This window comes from Meriones unguiculatus, chromosome 12 (assembly GCF_030254825.1).
Source record: "Meriones unguiculatus strain TT.TT164.6M chromosome 12, Bangor_MerUng_6.1, whole genome shotgun sequence".
NCBI classification, from domain to species: Eukaryota; Metazoa; Chordata; class Mammalia; order Rodentia; family Muridae; genus Meriones; species Meriones unguiculatus.
Genome location: NC_083360.1, coordinates 35036836 through 35052571, shown reverse-complemented (window position 1 = coordinate 35052571; position 15736 = coordinate 35036836). Strand labels below are relative to the sequence as shown.

Here is a 15736-nt window from a genome sequence, read left to right as displayed (position 1 = left end):
ATGTGATCATAGTTTTCAGCTCAGTTTTTGTCCAGGACAAACAGTTTGGGATCACTTCCTCTGGGCTCTGTGTTTAAAAGGTTGTAGAGATCTTTTTCTTGGATAAGAACTTCCACTGGTCTCGGGTCACCCCTGCACAGCCTAGACTTGTCAAGTGAGTCAGACATGGTCTGGGCCCACCCTGCTCTGTACTGCTACTTGGCTTTCCTGTCAAGATGCCTGAGGAAGTGCAGTATGGAGAGGATGAGGTGGAGATCTTTGCCCAATACATGTCCCTCATTTTCAATACTTTCTATTTAACAAGGCAAGTTTCCTTTGAGTTGATCTCTAATGGTTCTGATGCCTTGGACAAGACTCAACTATGAGAGCCTGACAGACTATTCCAAGTTAGACAGTGATAAAGAACTGAAAACTGACAACATGTGCTCCCTCAGGACTCTCAGGAGCACGTGTCGACTTTGTGGACACAGGCATTGGCATGACCAAGGTTGATCTCATAACTAACTTGTAAAGCATCGCTAATTCTGGCACACAAAAAAATCTTTATGAAGGCTCTCCAGGCTGGTGCAGACCTCTCCATCATTGGCAGTTTGGTGTTGGATTCTATTCTACCAATCTAGTGGCAGAGAGAGTGGTTGTTATCACAAAGCACAATGATGATGAGTAGTCTTCTGCCAATGGGTCCTTTACAGTTCATGCATACTACAGTGAACCCAAAGGCTGGGGTACCAAGGTGATCCTTCAACTCAAAGAAGGCCAGACAGAATGCTTAAATGAAAAGAGGACCAAGGAAGTGGTGAAGAAACATTCACAGTTTATAGGCCATCCCATCACCCTCTATTTGGAGAAAGAATGAGAAAAGGAGATTAATGGTAATGAGGTTGAGGAAGAGAAAGGTGAGGAAAAAAGAAGATAAGGATGATGAGGAGAAGCCTAAGACTGAAAATGTGGGATCAAATGAGGAGGGTAAGAAAAGATAAAATGAAGATTATAGAAAAATACATTGATCAAGAAGAGTTGAATAAGACTAAGCCTGTTTGGACCAGAAATCCTGATGACATCACTCAGGAATGCAGTGAATTCTAAAGGAGCCTCACCAGTGATTGGCAGTCAAGCACTTCTTTATAGAAAGTCAGTTAGAATTCAGGGCATCATTCTTCATTCCTAAGTGAGCTCCCTTTGACCTTTTTGAAAACAAGATAAAGAAGAAAAACAGCAAACTAGATGTCTATCATGTGTTCACCATGAACAGCTATAATGAGCTGATACTTGAGCACCTCAACTTTATCTGACTCCAAGGACCTGCCCCTGAACATCTCCTGAGAAATGCACCAGCGGAGCAAGATCATGAAAGTCATCCACAAAAACATGGTGATGAAGTGTTTTGAGCTCTTCTCTGAGTTGGCTGAAGACAAAGGGAACCACAAGAAATTTTATAAGGCATTCTCCAAGAATTGAAAACTTGGAAACCATGAAGATTCTGCTAATGGCTGCTGCCTCTCTGAGCTCCTCCCCCATCACACCTCTCAGTCGGGGGATGCGATGACTTCCCTGTCACAGTATGTGTCTCACATGAAGGAGACACAAAAGTCCATCTACTGTATCATTAGTGAGAGCAAAGAGAGGGTGGCCAACTCTTTTCAGAGCGTATACAGAAGAGGGGCTTTGAGGTGTGTATATGACTGAGCCTACTGACAAGTGTTGCATGCTGCAGATCAAGGTTTTTGATGTAAAGAGCCCAGTCCTAGTGACTAAGGAGGGCCTGGAGCTACCAGAGGATGAGGAAGAGAAGAAGAAAATGGAGGAGAGCAAGGCAAAGTTTGAGATTCTCTGCAAGCTCATGAAGGAGATCTTGGCTAAGAAGGTTGAAAAGGTGACAATCTCCAATAGGCGTATCTCTTCGCCCTGCTTTTTTTTGACAAGCACCTATGACTGGACAACCAAGATGGAGTGGATCATGAAGGCCCAGGCATTGTGAGACAACTCTACAATGGGCTACATAATGGAAGAAATAAAACACCTAGAGATCAATCCTGACCACCCCGTTGTGGAGACCCTGTGGCAGACAAAAATGACAAAGCTACCAAGGACCTAGTGGTGCTGCTGGTTGAAACTGCTCTGCTCTCCTCTGGTTTCTCACTTTAGGACCCCCCAAACCCACTCCAACCTCATCTACCACATGATGAAGCTAGGCCTGAGCACTGATGAAGATGAGGGGACAGCAGAGGAGCCCAGTGCTGCTGCTCCTGATGAGATCCCCCCCACTTGAGGAGGATGAGGATGCCTCTAGCATGGAAGATTAGAGACCCCCCCAGCATTAGAAGCCCATGCCCTCTGTATAGTTTCCCTGTGGCTCCCCCAGCAGCCTTGACTGGCCCTGACCAACCTGGCTCTCCGCTCATGTCGAAAAGATCTGTTCAATCCTGTCCTTGTGCCTTAAGGCAGGAAAATCCCCTCCTGCAGAATAGCAGGGTTGGGTATTGGGAATTGTGGGGTTTGTTTGTTTGCTTGCTTTATTTTGTTCTGAAATTAAAAGTATGCAAAATAAGGAAGATGCAGTTTTTAAAACCTTCCATTGCCATTGAAGATTAGTAGAGAGGAGAGTAGGAAAAGCTGATAATGGAGGGAGAAGTTTGGCAGAAGACAGGGAAGAGTGAAACTATGTTCTTCAGAATTCATCTTTACTTTCTGCTTATTTAACATCACTTTGTTTTGATCTTGATATAATTTCTAAAACTCCCACTGATTTCTTGCTAACTAGCAATTTCATCATTTATTCTCTTAGATGCTTTTAGATTCCAATTAAAGAGGCTGAACATTTGTTAACTTCTCAATGTCTTCTTCAGCATGGAAAACATGGTAAATATCAAATGTTCTCCCACTTCCCTCAATAATTCAATTACTACAACTATTATAAAATATATATATGACCCTGAGGTCTCAAGAAAATGACCACATGACTCAAAGTTTTTTGGCAAGTTAGGAAGTCTTACTTCTGTAGAAGGGTGTGTGGCTGCCCAAATCAAGCAGGCATGCACCACAGGGTCTTCTTCCTAACTCAAAGGGAGTTCTGTGCCTGATGCTGAATAGTCAGAGCTCAGCCTCATGCATGAACACACAGCAGTGCAATTTCTATCTGGTGGTTCTTCTCTGAACACATCCTGCTTCCCATTGGAGTCTGCTGTGCACTCCCTTTCTCTCTTTCTTTCTCTCTTTCTTTCTTTATTTATTTATTTATTCCTTTCCTAAAAATTGTAACCTTGTTAGCTGTGGGATCTGTTTTGAGTCGGAGTTGTATACTGCTTATGGGCGTGGCTCCCTCCATTCTCAACCCCAAGATGCTCCTTCTCATGGAGTCTGGAGCCAATGGTGCCTGTTTATAAAGCATGACTGGGCTTGGGAGCCTGAGTGATCTCCACATATGTGTATCTCTTCAGTTAAGGTTCCTTTCAGCTCAGGAACCAGGAATGTGGTGGCCCTGGGCTTCCCTGTGCGGCCACTGTTTGTCCATGTCGGCCAGGAAGTCTCATGGGACAGTTTCCACACGATTGGGCTGGGGGAGCAAGTGCCTTTACAATCAAGTGCTCGTGGCATTTCTAAAAGGCATGCACACAGGTTTCAACAAGCAGGAGGGGCGATAAAAACACTGAATTCAGTATTGGAGGTGTGGCAAGGGAAGGCCAAGTGCTCACAGAAGAACCAATCAGGATGGCCAGCATGAGCTCAGACTAGAGCCCTAGTCTAGACATCTCATGATTCAGTCATTAAAAAATTTTTTTAAAAAAACTGGAAGTTTGAAAACAAGAGTCAGTGTGGAGTAGAACCAATGCCCAGGGACAATGCCACCTTGGGAAGGCCTGGCCTGTGCTCTGCTCCACAATGCTGACTCTGAGTAATGCATCATGGCCTCCATGAGTATTGATTGCCACTGACACATCTAATACTCCCTATCCTAGCACCCCGTTCCATGTGTGAGGAGCTGCTTCCCTGGGGTTGAACCTCCACTGTCAGCTTGATTGAATTTATAACCACTTGGATCAGTGAGTCCTCAAGAACAAAGCAACTGATGGGGAGACCCACCCTCGGTGTCTGTGGCAGCGTCTCCTAAACTGAGAGCTTGGACGCGCTGATACTGGGAAAAGAAGAACAGCCACAGGGAACTGGCATCGACCTTCCTGGTCCACCATGATGTGAACTGCTCAGCTCTGTGTGCCCCCCCCAATACCACGAAACACTGCTCCCTATGAAACTATAAGCCAAAATAAGTTCCTTCCCTCTTCAGTTGTCTCTGTGGGGTATCCAGTTCACAGAGACAAAAAGCTAACCGACAGAGGGGCCAACCAAAGCCCAGTGTTGGGATGGTGTCAGGCCACACCCAAAAGTTCCTTTCGAGGACAGAACGTCATCAAGCATCCCCGTGTTGGTGCCATTCAGCACACTTCCAGGTCACCATGCTTTTCAGCCTGTGGTGATTGACATGAACCCGGAAAAATTCGCCAGCTGAAACAGCAAATTCACACGTCTGTAAATGTGCCGCCTGTAGAAACAGGAGCAGTACTTGCAACAGCCCATAAGCCCCAGTCTGCCCCCTGTCATCCACTCACTGTTTTGAAGGCTTCAAACACAACCCAAGGAAGGCAGTCCTCTCTGGTAGGGCTTTTCCTTTTCTTGTCATGGACTGAGCAAGGAGTGGCTAACAAGAAAAAGAGCTTGACTCTGGTCCCAGTGGGGTTTGCGCTGAAGCAGAGGCTGCAGGGAAGGCTTCTGCAGCCACCTTGTGTATCTGAACTTGGGACCTCTGATCTCTCACTGGCCGGCCAGCACAGGGAACACATCCCTTTGACTGATCCTGTACTGACAGTACCATGGTGACGCTAGCTCTCCCTTCCCTTCACCTACAAGCCTGAGTCCCACCTGTTCCCAAGGCCATGTGCAAGAATTGCCCGGAGAAGCCCTCCTGTCTGGCAAAGCTAAGACATAAGCATGTGGCTTGCTTTGCGGGAATTCAGAGCTTTGTGCAGCAGCAGCTTTGAAGACAGGCTTGTCTCGTGCTTCTAAAAATAGCTGCAGGTTAATAATTCCAGTGAGACACGAGGCTTCTGCTCTCCAGAAATTCAAACAATACCTTGGAATACCTGATGCTTAAATAGATCTAGACTGTTGTCTCGGAAGTTGCTCTCTGGGGACCGCTGCAGGCAGGTGAGCGTGGTGATCCGTGATCCGGAACTGGGCAGATCTCTCACTTTCACTGTCTCAGCCACCGTGACAGGAATCTCCTTCCTCAGCCTGTTTCTTCTGGGGCTTGAAGTGACTGACCAGGAGCCAAGGGATGTGCTCACATGCCTCTCCTCCCTGAAGCAGCTGAAGAAGCAAGAGCAAGCAAGAGATAAAACAGGCTCCTTGACTACTTCCCAAGCCTTTGCAGCAAGGATTTTCCTGGTGTGCTAAGCAGTGTTAACTCATCTACCTGTTCCTGCTTATCCGTCACTCATTCCTCCATCTCAAGAACATGTCCTGAGGACCAAGCCCTCCTCCGGAAGCAGAGATGCCCCACCACATGGTCCAGCCCCCAAGCGAGACTGTCTCACAAGCAAACTGATGAGTGTGTTAGAAGTACTGGGAACACAGAGCTCTGCAGAAAAGCAATCTCTCGCCAGCAAACGGATGAGAGGAAGAGCAAAAACCCAGGCCGCCAAACAGCAGGAGCTGAAGCGGAGAGCCTTGAGACTGTAGCCAGCACATGGATCCACCCTGCCTCGAGGGTGCAGGGGCACAGCTGGTCCCAAACACATGCCTACCACTGCATGTGCCCCCACACACACCCGGCAAGGCAGCTCCCAGGAAGCAGACTGACTAAGCAACTGTCAGTCACAACCACTGCGCTCCACAGATGAGAGTGCAGGGTGGAGAAACAGAGCTAGCCCCCTGACTCTCAAGAGCACGGGGAACCTGCAGAACAGTCCAACCAGACTCTGGATGTTCAGATTCTACCCGCTTCTTCCCAAACCATGGACTAAACACCAGGTCCCTGAAGGTCACGGTCACATGCTTTCTGGCTTACTCAGAAAACGTCACTGGCTATAGAGCCCTCCTAATCCATGGTTTCACTCCTGCAGTTTTAGTTTTGTGCAGTCAATTAACTCTGAAAATTAACAAGGAAAATTCAGAAACACATAATTCATGAATTTGAAACAGTAGATCACCATCCTGAATAATGGGGGAAAGCTGTCCCTTTTCCCTCTGTCCCACTTGGAACATTAAGCAATTTGCTCTGTGTATCCACATTGTATATACTACCTGCCCTGGAGCTACTCAATCATCATCCTAGTCATTAGCTCAGCTCCCTTGGAATTGTGGGCCTTGCATTCAAGTGACCTTTACTTAACAATGGGCTCAACATTTAAAACTATGAATGTCAGCAATTGGATCATGTTAGGATGAATCTATAAAATGCTTTAAGTTAAAAAAAAAAAGGTAAATTTCTCACCAAGAGACCAAAAAAACAAACAAACAAACAAACAGAACTGCTGAGGCTGCTAAAATCTACAATATAACAAGATATTTCAAGAGGATGGAGAGACTACATTCACATAATCTTTAGTAAAGTATGTTGTCATAGATGCTCCATTACTGTTACTCTCTCATTCTGACTAATTTATAAATTAATTTGTATTATAAGTACTCTGTACAAGCACAGTATAGCAAAGGGAGGGGAGGGTTCTTGGTATATGGGATATGCCACACACAGAGATAAGAAATATATAAGCTCATGCATGGCCCATCTGTTCAAGAGGACACTAGAGCCTAAATCACGTTAGAAAACAGTGTGTCAAACAATGGAGGAGATGCAGGCTCAACCTATGTGGATGAGCTGGAGAGCTCATGCCTAAGAGAATGATAGAAGCTGGCTGGATCTGTGGCCCACAGGCTTGCTCCGCAAACATGAGGACTTGATATTGAATCCCCGGCACCCACGTAAAAGTCAGGCAGGGCCTCAACATACTGGTAACAGCAGCAACGTGAGGAGGAGACAGGCAGGTCCTGAGAACTAGCTGGCCAGCCAGCCTAGGCAAAACAACCAGCTTCCATTTTATTGAAAGCCCCTGTTCCAAAGCAATAATGCTAAGGGCTACAGAGCGCTTTGCTCACTGTTGTGGTCTGAATGAGAATGGCCCCTACATATTTGAATACTTGGTCCCCAGTTGAGGGAACTGTTTGGGAAGGATTAGAAGGTGTGGCCTTTTTGGAGAAGGTATGTCACTGGGTTGCAAGCTTTGAGGTTTCAAAGCCCGTGCCATTCCCAGTTGGCTTCCTCTTGTCTCATGCTTGTGGGCAAGATGTGAGTTCTCAGCTACTGCTCCAGCACCATGCCTGCCTGCCTGCCTGCCTGCCTGCTGCCTTGCTCCCCTCCATGATGGTCATGAACCCCATCCCTCTGAAACTGTAAGCCCCTATAAGTTGCCTTGGTCATTGGGTCTGAGCACAGCAATATAGAAGTAACTAAGTAACTCACAGCCAAGCTCACCTACAAGCCTGTTTCTCATAAGCTTTAAAAGCAACAGGATGAGCTAGGGGTGGTAGCACACACCTTTAGTCCCAGCATTTAGTAGGCAGAGACAAGCAGATCTCTGTGAGTTCAAGGCCAGCCTGATCTACAGAGGGAGTGGCAGGACAGTCAGGGGCTAAACAGAAAAACGCTGTGTTGAAAAACAAACAAAGAAAAATCAACAAGATGTAAAAGTTAGCTATGAGCCCACGCTTGGTTTTCGTGAGAAAAAGTGGCTTTTTGAGATAGAGAAGTAAAACCTCAATGGCATGTAAGATTGTCCCTCCTGATTACTCATGAAGACAAAAAGAGAAGGCTCATGTGTTAGGGTTTAAGGATTGTCTTCTGTACTCAATCATGGCACCTGCTGTTCCAGGTTGGTATTGGACAATGCAAAGGAAATAAACTAACTGCTTTTACTGCCCTAAGTCTCCATGTCTTTTACTATGAAATGAAAGCACTCTTATTTTGGAGTGAGGATCTTAGTTCCTCACAGTAATTCTGCCTAGTCTGTCAGACTATACCAAAGGGAGGGTGTTCACCATGAGGCTAAGACAGGACCAAAAAAGCCCTACACCCTGACAAAACAAACCACTCCATGGGGTAGTTATTTCCATAAGAATTAGTATTGATTCTATCCAACTGTGATACATACATTTCAGCTTAGCAGATATAATTCAAAGAATTAACAAGGTGCTATAATAAGGAAGAAACTGTCTGGAGACAAAATTAAAGCTAAGGTCCCACCCACAAATCCACATTCAAAAAACTGAATCTTGCTTCCTCATGCATGGTTACCAGCCACTGCATTTCATTGCACATATTTTTAAATGCATTTAAGCATGAAGTAAATTACTGTTGAAGATCTGTGGAAAAGACTTGGATACAACTCATTTGGAGATCACTTTGCCACTTTGGAGATCACAGAAAAAAACAATACCACTCACTAGATTATAAATCAGTTTATCCTAATCCCAAGCTAAGGATAGTGGCTCAGAGCCCTGAGAGTACCATGGTCCCATCAGACCAAAGCCACATGTCCCTTGGTTTACAAACATAGCTCGTCTCCATTTTCTCACAGTGCCCATAGCACCAGGACTCCAACACTCCCAAGTACACCACCTCTGTTCTGTTAGCAGCCACAAATATTTATGTAATTCTTCCTGACTCACAACCTCTAAAAATCAGAGTGTCCCAGGGCTCAGGCCTCAGGCCTCCTCTCTTTCCATGTTTGCCCTCCAAGTTCATAAGTAAAGAATTCTGAGCTATCCTAAGTAAAGTTAAAGCCCAAAGAACATGGGAAAGAAAGAGGTAATGGTATATTTTAACTCACAGCTTCAAGCGGAATCAGCAAAAAAAAAAAAGAAAAGGCCGTTTGGTATTCCTGCTTTCAGAGCCAGCCAGAAACAGTAAAAACTTCTCTTTGTGTAATTGCTGAAACCCTGACAGGGAAGGAGTTACTCTAAAAAGAGACAACTGTACCCCTTCCTTCAGCTATCAGGTTATTAAAACAGGGACCCCAAAACAATGAGCCCTGGGGAAGCTCATCCCGGGACAAGAGAAAGACTCAAAAGCACCTGCAGAGCAGAAAGCCACCCAGAGAAGGCATCTCACACAACTCTCACAGTTTATTTCACAGTTAAACTAACACACACATACATTTCCTGGCTTTTGTCTGCTCTAGGGAAGGCAGACAGAAACCAGGAGTCTTTCTCTTCCTAGTTTGGCCAAAAGTGTATAAAACTGTTTTCCTTTACCAGTTTCTACTTCCTACTAGAGACTGAAACTAGAGACATCACAACTCTGCTATTGATCTGCTATTGATCTACCAGGTGGACTGACTGGTTGTAGAGAGTTGGAATGGTCCAGATTCAGAGCCGAGATGATCTTGGATCTTTTCTGCCAACTGTCCATGCTGCCTACCTTAGGGACATGTTGGGAAGCCCATTCTAAAGTCCAGTCCTTCCCTTCCATTTGGCCAACAGTCCAGTTCTTTCTTCTGAACTGATAGCTTGGATATTCCTTTACTTGTTTCAGAACACTCACTTTGGAGTATCTGTATGGGAGCCTATGCTTCCTGCCACCCCTCAACATCTAAAGCTACTTTTTCCTGTCTCCTCTCTCCTGCTTATTGCAATCTTGTCTCTTTTAATTTAGAAATTTTGTGAGTGTCTCATCATAAAAATGCCAGATTTAAAGGGCACTTCTTCCCCCTCTTCAATAGGGTAGTTGCGACTCCCTAGGACATGCAGTAGCCTCCCTGGAAAGCCCAAGACAGTACTTCTACCCTACGGGCTTAGCCAGGAAGATGATCACCTACTCTCGCAATGCCCCTGATGATAGCCCTAGACAATATCGGACAGTGTGGGAGGTACATCCTGTGGGTGTGAACTCTCAGGGAGCTACTCCCACAGGCAACACAGAGCTCTGCCCTGAAGCACAAATCCCACCACCTCGCACAGAGAGCAGCAAATTTCATAAAATTACCTCTTAAATGACACTAAAGCAAGAAACAAGTCCAAGGAAGGAGGAAGTGTTTTGGGAAAACAACTTCCATTCTGTATGCCCGAACATGGTAGCAGTGGTAATTCAACTTGAAATGGCTCTCAGAAGCAGGAACAGTTGATAGCCCTAAATTAGTTTTTGCACATTAAACTAGACGTTCTAGGCAATAGAAGAAAAAATGATAAATGGGCAGCCTACTCTAATTAGAATTCTAAAGCATTTAAGAGAACAAGTGAGAAATTGCTAGTTTATAAGAAATTAATAAGTGTTTTGGAAACTACCAAAAAAGAAAGAAATGAACCCGGAAGTCAGCCATTTTGGATAAAAGTGGAAGTACCTAAAGCTCATCTGACTTTGGTCCCAAGGCCTCCTTCCCTATCTGCCTAATTTATAACTAACCAGCTCCTAGTCTCCAGAAGTCCATTGCAGAGTTAGAGCGAGAATCATGACATCCCTGAGGCAGCGTTGGGAAAGGAGGAAATGGATGGAACACAAAGTCACTGTCCTGAGAAAGCAAAATTACAAGCAAGAGATCCCTGCCTGGGACAAAAGCCATTCCGACTCTAAGCGAATGATTGCAGAAATGGGAAAGCGCTGTGATATTCTTGCAGTGGCAAGATGGCAAGAGCAAAGATGAAGGAAAAGCAGCTTTCTGCTGCAGCATGGGAGAAGACAGAGGCCACTGGTGCCACACCCTTCTCCCCGGGTCCTTCCTCAGCAGTAACCAGCCCCGGGGGTGGGCAAACTCGCTGGCTGATTGAAAAACCGGATTGTGTGCCTTCTAAGACCTGCAACATCCCGTTACAAGGAGGCCCACCCACCCGTCAGTTCCTCTCACTCAGTAGTCGTTTGATACTGAGAGCCTCCTCTGCGGCTGTGGTATTGCACGCTGCAGTTGGAAGGGAGCAGGGCTGTGCAGCGGTTCTGATTAGTCTAACAGCGTGCTGACACAAAAGCTATGTTACAGCAACGTAAGCGGTCGACCTGAAAATAATTGTATATATTACCTAACTCGATACAGACCTGATTCATGAAAGCTGCTGGCAAGCTTTACAATATTAACATTTTTCATTTTCCTTCATCATAATTATAGCTTTGAATGTTACTCCTATTTAAAAGGACCTCTGCCGCATCAATTTCTTCTGTATTGTCCTTTGCAAAACAGAACTTGGAAAACTTGCATGCTTCAAACACGACTTGATGGGCTCCAAAAGATCTGAATGACTGTGCAAACTTGAACTTAGCCTTAAACCCGTTTCCTCTTTAGCAATAGATTTTTATGAGGGTGGTATTTGCCCGTTCTGGGACACCATGGGTGACTTCAGAGCGTGACAGCTTTCCCCGAAGCCAGTGCTCTTCAGTGTTGGGGCAGCTTTCTTTTTTTGAAGATGAGAATGCGCCAACTGTTGCATTCATTCTGGTGCTGTTTTTGCAAAGACCATCGTTTTGGAGAGCCAGATCCTTGCACAGCCCTGGGGACTTGACATGACTGGGGTCACACGGGAATGAAGACAAGACAGACACACAAACGTGCAGAAACACTTGAATCAGGTGATCTGAGCTCTCTGCCGGAGAAACTACAGCACCTGGAAGCCCAGCGTGTTTATTATATGCAGTGGAATAGAAAGATGAGGTTATTGCATGGATTTGAACAAGAGGGTGGGGTTATTCTATACAATTAAACACAGAGGTAGGGTTTATGGCATCCAGCTGGGAAAGAGGACAAATTTAGCTACACTTAGGAGCAATCTCTGTATGGAGCAATCTTCAAGCTGGAAACACGGTAGACGCTTTCTGCATGTACTGTCAAGATTTGCCCTCAGACCAGGAGGAAAGGCTTTTCCACTTCCCTGAGCCTCACTTGGGGAAGGCTTTGTCATTTTTCCAGTGGTCTAAGGTTTGGGTCCTTGACATGGCTGGCTCAAGTCAATAACATGCATCCATTTAGAACTTCACACACTGGAGACTTCCTCCACTCCCCACACCACACAACCATTTAACACGACTGTGTAAACTCCACATGCTCAAAAGTAGACAATGTGCCAACCAGAGGCACAGGACATCCTACACATTCTCCGTATGTCATTACTGCTCCTGTAGAATAGCTTATAATCTTGAGCTTATTAAAATGCCAAACTGAAATCTCGATTCTGCCTGCTGCAGAATTATACTCTTTAGCTGTTGCTAATATTCACGACTTTAGCGGCCTTGTTCAAAAATGCTACTTTGCTTAGGCTTATCTTTTGTTCTGTGCAAAACATTTATTTTTGACTTTTATGAAAATTGTACTTCATGTAATTTCTATATAGTTCTTTTTACCACCACATTCAACTCTGAGGACACTAAAGTAGAAGGCTTGCTTTCTCGGCCTTCTGTTTTCTTCTCAGCCTCCTTCTTCTCTCTGCTTTGGTGCCTTGTGGTATTGGGCTGTTCCACTTACAGGAAAGCAGAGGTGTCTCTAGCTTTACTCTTAAAGTTTACTCAAATGAAAGTTATTGTTGAAAAATATGACATGCAAATGACCAACAAAGATAAAAAGATGTTCAACTTCTCTAGCCATAAGAAAAGTCTAGATCAAAACTATTTTGAGAGTCCATCTTACCACAATTAGAACAGAAGCCATTTTTACAAATACATTCTGATGCAGGTATGGACAAAAGGGACCCTTCTCTACAGATGATAAGTGTGTAAACTAGAGTGTTCTTGAAAATGAGCAATAAACCTTTCATATGACCCAGTGTTGGGTAACAGTTTTCTCCAAACTTGAAACCCTCCATCTTGGAAGAAAATTTCTTAAGACTTAGGATGTAAAGGAAATGTGATAAGACAAGATATTTTACGACAGATTCTTTACAAAGAGGTAGGACATCCTGGGAAAGCTCATTAAGATAGGAAGTAAACAATTTTAAATAACCTTAGGAAGTCCCTGAAACTGATTCACTAGATCCCCCACTTTCTGTTCTAGTTAGGGTTTTTACTGGTGTGATTAAACAACCTGACTAACAGCAACTTGAGGAGGAAATGGTTTCTTTCATCTTAACACTTTGAAATCATAGTTCATCATCTAGAGAAGTCAGGGCAGGAACCGAAGCAGAGGCCATGGAGGCACACTACGTTCCCATGGCTTACTCAGCCTGCTGTCCTATCGCCTCCAGGACCACCAGCCGAAGAGTAGCACCTTCCACAGTGAGCTGAGCCCTCCCACATCAGTTATCTCTCAAGAAAATTTAACACGGGCTTCCCCACAGGCCAATATGATAGTGCATTTTCTCAACTGAGGTCCCCTCTTCTAAAATGACTCTGCTTGAGACAAGTTGATGTAAAAATAGCCAGCACACTTCCTAAGAGAATATAAGCAATAAAGAATGCTATGGGTCACTCTAAGACAAAACAAGCTGAAAAAAAAAAAAAAAAGACTCTCAGACCAGCTGAGTTGTTTGTCAGAAGTTCAGAACAAAAATCCAAGGAGCCTGAAAGAAGCAGGGATGAGCCAAACTGCCTAGAAGGAACAAAGACTGACCAAGCTGCCAGAAGACGCTCAAAAAACTGAGGCACCAGGAAAAGACAGCTTCCCGCCTGTTAACCTGTACTGAATATGCAGCGTGTTCCAAGTTTCCAGCTTTCATGAGCTCTCACCCCTGCTGGGGTGGGCTGTGTGATGTGGCTGTCTTTGAGTCATCCCTGCTCCTGTAACCCCTCGCCCATACTCTTGTAAGTGCCCCCAACAGAGCTCATCGGTTCACCAAGTTGTTCTTGGGCGGTGTCTGTGCTTTAGTCTGTCGTTGGTTCCCAATCTAGGGTGAAGAGAGGATTGTTCATGTCTCTGCAAAAACTGCGTCACCAACACCCAGCTCTACTGCCCCTTGGTGTGTGCCCAAGTCAACACATCACAGAAATACTTAAGCATCAATGTTTGTTGCAGAACGGTCCACAATAGCTAAATTACAGAGCATGTTCAACAACAAATGAACAGATAAGGAAATGGTATATGGCTGGATATTTTTCAGCCATAAAGAAGAATAAAATGGGAAAACAGATACAACTGAAGATAAGCAGAGTAAATTAATTAAACCTATCTCAAACAGACAAATGTTGAGCATTATCTGTCATTGTACTTGCTAGATTTTACATATGTACATAACATTATGCATATATGTATGTATATAAAGACACTGTCTTACATACCTATATAAAATTATATATGTGTGTGTTATAAACACATAAAATTATATATACACATTTATATAAAGACACTATCTTAAATACATACATACATAAAATTGTGTCTTACATAAATATATAAAATTATATGTACATATATAGAAAGACATATATGATACATATCTTACATATATAAAATTATATGTGTGTTACATAAATACATAAAATTATATAATATATATTATATATATACACATATGTGTCTGTATATATACATACACACACAGATATAGAGAAAGACACTGAGATGCAACTGTTTCTATTATAGTTAAGGTTTCTATTGCTGTGATTAAACACTGTGACCAGAAGCAACTTGGAGAAGAAAAAGAAAGGGTTTGCTTCATCTCGCAGCTATTGCCAAGTCCGTCATCCAGGAAGGTCAGGACAGGAACTCAAGGCAGGAGCGCTGTTTGCTGGCTTGCTCCCCAAAGCACCCAGGACCATCTGCCGGGAGTCGGCACCACCCACAGTGGGCTGAGCCCTCCCATATCAATAACTGATTTAGAAAACCACAAATGACTCTAGCCATGTCAAGTTGACATTAAAGTAGCCAACATGCACACACATACACACATACATACATGTCTCGGGCACAAAGGGAAGTGGAGGATAAGGATGTTAGAGGGAAATGTTCACCATAAAATTTATAATGTACAAAACCTTAATAAGTGAATTAAAATATGGAAAATCCATCAGAAATGTTTAAAGAGTGTGTGAGAACTAAATAATTTCTGGAGAACCGAGGTTTTGCAACCATTTGCTCTCATCTATCCTCTGACCTCACCTCTCCATCACCCTCTTCCTCTAGTCTCTTCTCTAGTGATTCTCAACACCAAAATTCTATATTAGTGGATTTGAGACCATTCCTCACATCTGGTGCTATAAACCTTGTCAGAAGCCCATGGCTGCCCCTTTGGCAATGGACAAAGAGACACATTGTTGGTGATATTGTTCTTATATCAGTCAGGGGCAGAGCAGATGGCAGGCCTTTGTTCTTCCCAGCTTGATGCCTGTCGTGGTGGTCAAAGCTGTTTTCTGCCTAGGATTCATAAAGAAATCAAATCAAAAAATCTGGGCCCAGGGGTCTTTTCTGAGACCGATACTCCAAACAAGGACCATGTGTGGTGATAACCTAGAACCCCTGCACAGATGTAGCCCATGGCAGCTCAGTCTCCATGTGAGTTCCCTAGTAATGGGAATAGGGACTGTCTCTGACATGAATTCAGTGGCCTGCTCTTTGATCACCTCCCCCTGATGGGGAGAGCAGCTTTACCAGGACACAGAGGAAGACAATGCAGCCAGTCCTGATGAGACCTGATCATCAGGTCAGAGGGAAGGGGAGAAGGACCTCCCCTACCAGTAGATTTGGGGAGGGGCATGGGAGAAGAGGGAGGGAGGGTGAGATTGGGAGGGAATGAGGAAGGGGGCTACAGCTGGGATACAATGTGAATAAATTGTAATTAA

At 44.4% G+C, this 15736-nt stretch overlaps 1 non-coding gene and 1 pseudogene across 1 annotated transcript; both read left to right on the top strand.

The window, feature by feature from the left end:
* Window positions 1–215: 215 nt before the first annotated feature.
* LOC110555158 (heat shock protein HSP 90-beta-like) lies at window positions 216–2303 on the top strand (annotated as a pseudogene).
* Window positions 2304–15178: 12875 nt separating this feature from the next.
* Window positions 15179–15324, top strand: LOC132646891 (small nucleolar RNA SNORA48). Its single transcript, XR_009585229.1, has one exon. It is a non-coding gene; the product is annotated as a small nucleolar RNA SNORA48 (small nucleolar RNA).
* Window positions 15325–15736: the final 412 nt, after the last annotated feature.